At 40.5% G+C, this 7,118-nt stretch overlaps 1 pseudogene; it reads right to left on the reverse strand.

Moving 5' to 3' along the window:
- Window positions 1-883: 883 nt before the first annotated feature.
- LOC122749555 lies at window positions 884-4,953 on the reverse strand (annotated as a pseudogene).
- Window positions 4,954-7,118: the final 2,165 nt, after the last annotated feature.

Below are 7,118 nucleotides of genomic sequence, written 5' to 3' on the forward strand. Positions count from 1 at the left end.
TTATTTTAATGATATTCTTAGGATACCTTAAATGGGCCATCATATTATCTGTAAAAGTAATAATTTTCTTTCTTCTTTTTGTCTATGTTTATTCCCTCAATTGTTTTTTCTTTTCTTATTGCTATAGCTAGCGTTTTTAGAATTATATCAAATAGTAATGGTGGTAATGGACATTTTTTGCTTTAATCTTAAACTTATTAAAAAGACTTTTAGTATTTCTCCATTATATAATGATATCTTTTGTTTTTAAATACATACTATTTACTATATTAACTCGCTGGGTTTTTTTAATCTACAAAACTGGGGGTTTAGATAAAATTATTTCTAAGATCCTATCTTTGAATCCTATATCTCCATTCTTGCTGCTAAATAAAAAAGATCATTTACATTTCTATATGATTTTGTGATTTATAAAACACTTAAGATCACTGAATTTTTAGAGCAGGAAGAGATTAGTCTAATGCCTTTCTTTTATCAATCATCAAAGTGAGGCCCAAAGAGGTTATATGACTTGTCCGTGGAAATACAGACTGAGCCAAGTCTTCTAATTCCAAGGACAAACTAGCTTCTACTCTTATTGTTTTTTTTGCCAGGCAATTGGGGTTAAGTGACTTGCCCAGGGTCACCCAGCTAGTAAATGTCAAGTGTCTGAGGCTGGATTTGAACTTAGGTCCTCCTGAATCCAGGGCCAGTGCTTTTTCCACTGCACCACCTAGCTGCCCCATAGCTTCTACTATTATGGTCATTTTTCAAAGGGCTTCTGGGACTTGTGAGTTTTTCTTGCTTTAGGAATTATCTTTGTTTAGTTTATCTGATTAAAAACATCTGGAAGAGGCAAGTTTTGACTAGGGTGGAAGTAGGGCAAGGTTGAAAATATGAAGCATTAAGTTCCAGTCCCTGGGAAATCTAGCAGCTGCACGAAGGCATTAAGTCCTTGAGATTGGGGAGTAGGCCTTCTCTAAAAAGGTAAAGACATGCCCGAAGGAGGGGTGGAGGTGAAGAACAGCTTCACCTGGATGCAGTGTAGCAGAGAAGAGAGGACACTAACTAGCCTTATTGAAAAAGGAGTGGTTTGGAATATTGGGCCTACCCCTCACTAGGTGTGACCCTGGATAAGTTATTAATCCCTTCGAGACTCAATTTTCACTTCCGTAAAATAGAAATAATACCTGCCCTTTCTACTCCACAGGGATGTCATTGTGAGGATCAAATGAGATAGCCCATGTGAAAATATTATATGAATGTAAATTGTTGTTGTTATTATTTATTTTTGCTTGCGACTGGCTCTGTCCCTGGTGTTGTAAGACTACTTGGATAAGTGGATATACTCAGTATTCACTATTTGTAATGGTCTTTTGTGTAAATAGATTCGATGGGGAAAAAAAAATCAAGTCTCCAGGTGTAAGTTTGGGATTATCGTTTCTTCTCTAAGGGATAGGTGGTTAGTCAATAAAACATCAATTAGGTACCTACCATGTACCAGACACTGTGCTAAAAGCTGGGATTATAAAGGCAAAAGACATTCCCTGTTCTGAAGGATTTCACAGATTAATGGGGGTGACAATGTGTACAAATAAGATATGTAACTATATATAGGAAGTGGGGCAGCTAGGTGGCACAGTGGATAGAGCACCAGCCCTGGATTCAGGAGGACCTGAGTTCAAATCCGTCCTCAGACCCTTGACAATTAGTAGCTGTGTGACCCTCGGCAAGTCACTTAACCCCAATTGCCTCACCAAAAAAAAAAAAAAGAACTTTAGGGGCAGCCAGGTGGCACAGTGGAAAAAGCACTGGCCCTGGATTCGGGAGGACCTGAGTTCAAATCCTGCTTCAGACACTTGACACTTACTAGCTGTGTGACCCTGGGCAAGTCACTTAACCCCAATTGCCTCACCCCCACCCCCCCCAAAAAAACCCCCACCAAACTATAAATAGGAAGTAATCAACAGAGAGAGAACACTAGAAATAAGAAGAATCGAGAAAGGTTTTCTGCAGAAGGTGGGATTTTAGCTGGCAATTGAACGGATCCGAGGAAGACAAGAAATGGATATGAGGAGGGAGAGAATTTCACAGGCATGGAGGAAGACCAGTAAACTAACCTGGAGTCGGGGCATAGAATGTTATGTTCAAGAAATAGTCAGAAGGTCAGTGTCATTGTATCATGGGAAACATGGGGGTGAGAAAGGTATATGAAGACTGGAAAGGTGGGGGAGAAAGACTTTAAACATCAGACAGAGGATTTAAAATTTGATTTTACAGATGATTGAGAGCCATTAGAGCTTATTGAATGTGTGTGAGGAGGGGAGTGACATGGTCAGACCTGCCCTTAGGAAGGTCACTCTGACAGCTGGGTGGAAGATGGACCAGAGTGGGAAGAAATGTGGTAGGGAGATCAACCAGAAAGCTACTGCAATAGTCAAGGAAGGAGGTGATGAAGGCCTATACCTGGGTGATAGTAGTATCAGAGGAGGGAATGGAGCATCTGTGAGAAATGTTATGAAAGAAACAAATGACAAGATCTGTCAACAGACTGGTGGGGGTGGGGTGGGGCGGGGTTTAAGGAGACTAAGGAGTCAAAGATGACATTAGGAATATGAGCCCGAGTGACTGGGAGGATGGTGGTACCCACCACAGCAATGCATTTCCAACCATCTTATGCTACCCTTCCAAAATTCCATCTCTGTCTTCCCATTCTATTGTGCCTTCTGGAATGCTTGCTCCATAATCAACAAATTTCCTCTCATTTTACTCCTCACATCCACTTCCTCTATTGCTCCTTCCATGGTATTACAGATTTAGGATTGAAAGGAACCTTGGAAATAATTTAGTCTAATCCCCTCATTTTACAGTTTGTGAAATTGCGACCCACAGAGGATACATGAATTGCTCTACATCACAGAGGTAGTAAATGTGAGTCAGTATTTGAACCTGTCCTTTGATTCCAAATCCAGCACTTTCTTTCTTTCTCTCTTTCTCTCTTTCTTTCTTTCTTTCTTTCTTCCTTTTCTTTCTTCTTTCTTTCTTCTTTCTTTCTTTCTTTCTTTCTTCTTTCTTTCTTTCTTTCTTTCTTTCTTTCTTTCTTTCTTTCTTTCTTTCTTTCTTTCTTTCTTTCTTTCTTTCTTTCTTCCTTCCTTCCTTCCTTCCTTCCTCCCTTCCTCCCTCCCTCCCCCTCTCCTTTTCTTCTTCTTCTTCCTTTGAAATCACTTAAAATTTTTTCTTAGATGAAGAATACTACATAAAGTTAGTGAAATCTCAAAGAAAAGCAGGTGATATTTTTGCCTCTTAGTCTTTCCTCAGGTGGCAAAGGAAATTTTTAAAATGGCACAATGCGAGATTTAATACTGGAAAAAATACATATTAAACTGGTGAACTGGCTTCATCTGAGCTAGGGACGCACAATAATTATAGAACTACACCATCTATTTTTTTTAAAAATATTGTTTTAAATTTACCATGCTTCTATTAAAAAAAATAAGATCAATCCCCTAATCTGAAATTCTACAACCCATGGAACAGTCGTGGGGGGGCATCAATAATGAATGAGCATGGTTTCTATAACAACTCCTCATACTCATACATCAATATTCTTTTTTTTTTGGTGAGGCAATTGGGGTTAAGTGACTTACCCAGGGTCACACAGCTAGTAAGGGTCAAGTGTCTGAGGCCAGATTTGAACTCAGGTACTCCTGAATCCAGAACCGGTGCTCTATCCACTGCGCCACCTAGCTGCCCCTACATCAACATTCTTAAAAGGAGATGCATACACTGCAGGATAACCACCGCCAGCAGGCTTTAAGCAACTTGAAATTTCTCCAAGGACTTCAGCCTATTGAGAGTTAGAGTAAGCCAAACATGATATATATGCTGAAATGATAGCCCATGTCACATAAGTATTCAGACAGAGTAATTTCAGTGTAATTAGAGGCTTGTTAGTAGCCATAGGCATGTTGGAGGTGCTGGCCACCAAAGTCATTCTCTTCATTATAGACTTCAGCTTCCCATCAATTTCCATTGTTAGCTTTGGGAAGTCTCTGAGTGCTTTGTACATTTCATTTCCTTTTTCTCCTCAACCCACTTAGATGGTCACATCACTGTTGAAAGAGACTGTTACCACAGTTTTTCCAGGTGCAGGCTTAGCTGTAGTTTCTCCTTGCACACATGAAAAAAAAATGCATTAAGGACTTGCTTGCCAGTTAACAGAGGGTGATTCCCTGGCAGCTTCTCAGTGACAAAATGGACTTGATGGACAGGCCACAGTGGGCCATGGTAAATTTCTTTAGTCCTCAAATTCAAGCTCCAAGATAACATCTAAGGAACCATAGTTGCCAGGTGGAGCAATGTATGTCACTGTACCTCAACCAGAGTGATGTTGTGGCAGTATAATTTTGTTTTTGTTTGTTTTTGCGCGGGGCAATGAAGGTTAAGTGACTTGCCCAGGGTCACATAGCTACTAAGTGTCAAGTGTCTGAGGCCGGACCTGAACTCAGGTCCTCCTGAATCCAGGGACAGTATTTTATCTACTGCACCACCTAGCTTGTGGCAGTATAATTTTGTATTATGACTGCCAGCCTGGAAGTTTTTTCAAGGTATAAAATCATTTGATATCTCTGCCAAGAGCAGATACACTGACTCTTCTGGGAATATAAGTGCTTTGAATTTGTTGGCTGAAGTCTGACAAAACCTGAATTACATAAAAAAATGCTAGGACTCAGCTCCACTGAGGGGGGTTTGCCAGTTCAGAGTACTGAATCACCAGCAGATAGATACAGCGGAAGTTTCTTTGAACACCAGGATAATGGTCATGTCACCTTCCAATTGAGTAATCTCTCCAACCAGTTTGCCATGGCCCTCTCTGACCAGTTCCAACATAGCTGCACCAGCCATATTACAAGCAGTGACCCCAAGTACTGAGATTCCATGCACATGGATTTTGGGTACTTGGAAGAAATCCATCCTATTAATTTACTGCTGCAAGAGCTGCTGAGGATGGTGCAGGCAGCCACAAGGAGAGAAGCCCTTCGGCTCTCTCCAGCAATCTTTCCACTGTACCCACTCATACTTGTTCTACCTATCCATTCTCAGAAAATTTCTTTGTATTTATTTTGCATATATATTTATGTTTGTTTTTCTATATGCATGTTGATTCTCCTTAATAGAAGATTAACTCCTGAGGGCAGACTTGTTTAGTTTTTGTCTTTTTATGCTCAGATACAGTACTGGTCTAGTCCAGAGCCTGGCACATGGTAGGTACTGAATAAATTCTTGTTGAATAAATGAATGGATGGGGGGCAGCTAGGTGGCACAGTGGATAAAGCACCATCCCTGGATTCAGGAGGACCTGAGTTCAAATTTGACCTCAGACACTTGACACTTACTAGCTGTGTGACCCTGGGCAAGTCACTTAACCCTCATTGTCCTGCAAAAAACCCCCAACCCCCCCCAAAAAAAACCCAGACAAAAAACAAAAACAAAACAAAAATAAGTGAATGGATGAACACCCATTTTAAAGATGAGGAAGCTGATGCTTGGAGAGGTTAAGAGATTTTCCCATGGTCACACAGCCAATAAATACTGGACTCAAGATTTGAATCCAGGCCTTCCTGACTCCAAATCTAGCACTTTCTCAACTATATCACTATACCACAAGAAAGCCCTTATTAAATACTTTGTAGCTTGACATTATACATTTTGTTCAAATCAGTTCAGGTGACGAACATCACATACCACAGGCCAAGTACTCTGCCAGACACTCAGGACACAAAAATTAAAAAATGACTTGGTGCCTTACTTCAAAGAGCTTACATTCTACTGGGGTAGAGTGTGGTATGAGCAGATATTTCAGACACAGAGATAAAAGGCAGTGTGCTATGAAGAAATAACACTAGATTTGGGTTGAATCCTGCCTCCACTATTTATTTCAGCATGATCTTGAGTGAGTCACTTAATCTGAGGCCTTTGTGGGTCTCAGTTTCCTTACTTGTAAAATAACAGAGTTGAATTCTATCATCTGGAAGGTTGTTTTTAGTTCTAAGTCCTTCCATATGACATGGTAGGAAGAACAATGCATTAAGAGTAAGAGGACTCGGGGCAGCTAGGTGGCAAAGTGGATAAAGCGCAGGCCCTGGATTCAGGAGGTCCTGCGTTCATATCTAGCCTCAGACACTTGACACTTACTAGCTGTGTGACCTTGGGCAAGTCACTTAACCCTCATTGACCCTCAAAAAACCAAAAACAAACAAAAAGAGTAAGAGGACTCAAGTTCAAAGCCCATCTTTGCCCCTGTGACCAGCTTTTCTGGGACACAGTTCCATCATCTAATAATGAGGAAGTTGGACCAGACAGCCTCTGGTCTTTTCTAGCTTTAAATCTATGATATGACAAGGCTGTGAAATAGTATCATAACTAGCAAGTTTTGGAGCCAGGATTTACACCCATGTCTCCTAACTTCAGACATGGCACTCTTTTCATGAGAGGCAGTTAGATGGTTCAGTGGATTGAGTGCTGGACCTGGAATCAGGAGTATCTGAATTTAAATCTGGCCTGAGACACTTATTAGCTGTGACCCTGGGCAAGTCACTGAACCCTGTTTGTCTCAGTTTCCTCATGAGTAAAATGAGCTGGAGAAGGAAATGGAAAGCCATTTCATTATCTCTGCCAAGAAAACCCCAAATGGGGTCACAAAGAATTGGACATAATCGAACAACAGTAACACTCTTTCCAAGATACAATGTTGGTTCTGTAATTTAAAGAATGAAATTAGTCCCATGGTTCTGCTAGCCTAATCAGATTTCACTTCCAAGATACAGAAACTAGTACTACAAGGTAGTCATACAATCTAGGTCTCTGGGGGTTGAGAAAAACCTGGAAAGACCTACATGAACTTAAGTAGAGTGAAATGTACTGTATACAAAATAACAGCAATAGTGTAAGATGATCTGCTGGGAAGCATGTGGTTATTTTCAGCAAGGCAATGATCCACTGTAACCCTGAAGGACTTATGAAAATGGCAACCCATCTACAGAGAAAGAACTGATAGTATCTGAAAACAGATGGAAACATGTTTTTTTTCCCATTTTTTTTCCTCCTCTTTGACAATTCCTCAATCTGAAGTTTTGGGG

The sequence above is a fragment of the Dromiciops gliroides genome, chromosome 1 (genome assembly GCF_019393635.1).
Source record: "Dromiciops gliroides isolate mDroGli1 chromosome 1, mDroGli1.pri, whole genome shotgun sequence".
NCBI lineage: Eukaryota > Metazoa > Chordata > Mammalia > Microbiotheria > Microbiotheriidae > Dromiciops > Dromiciops gliroides.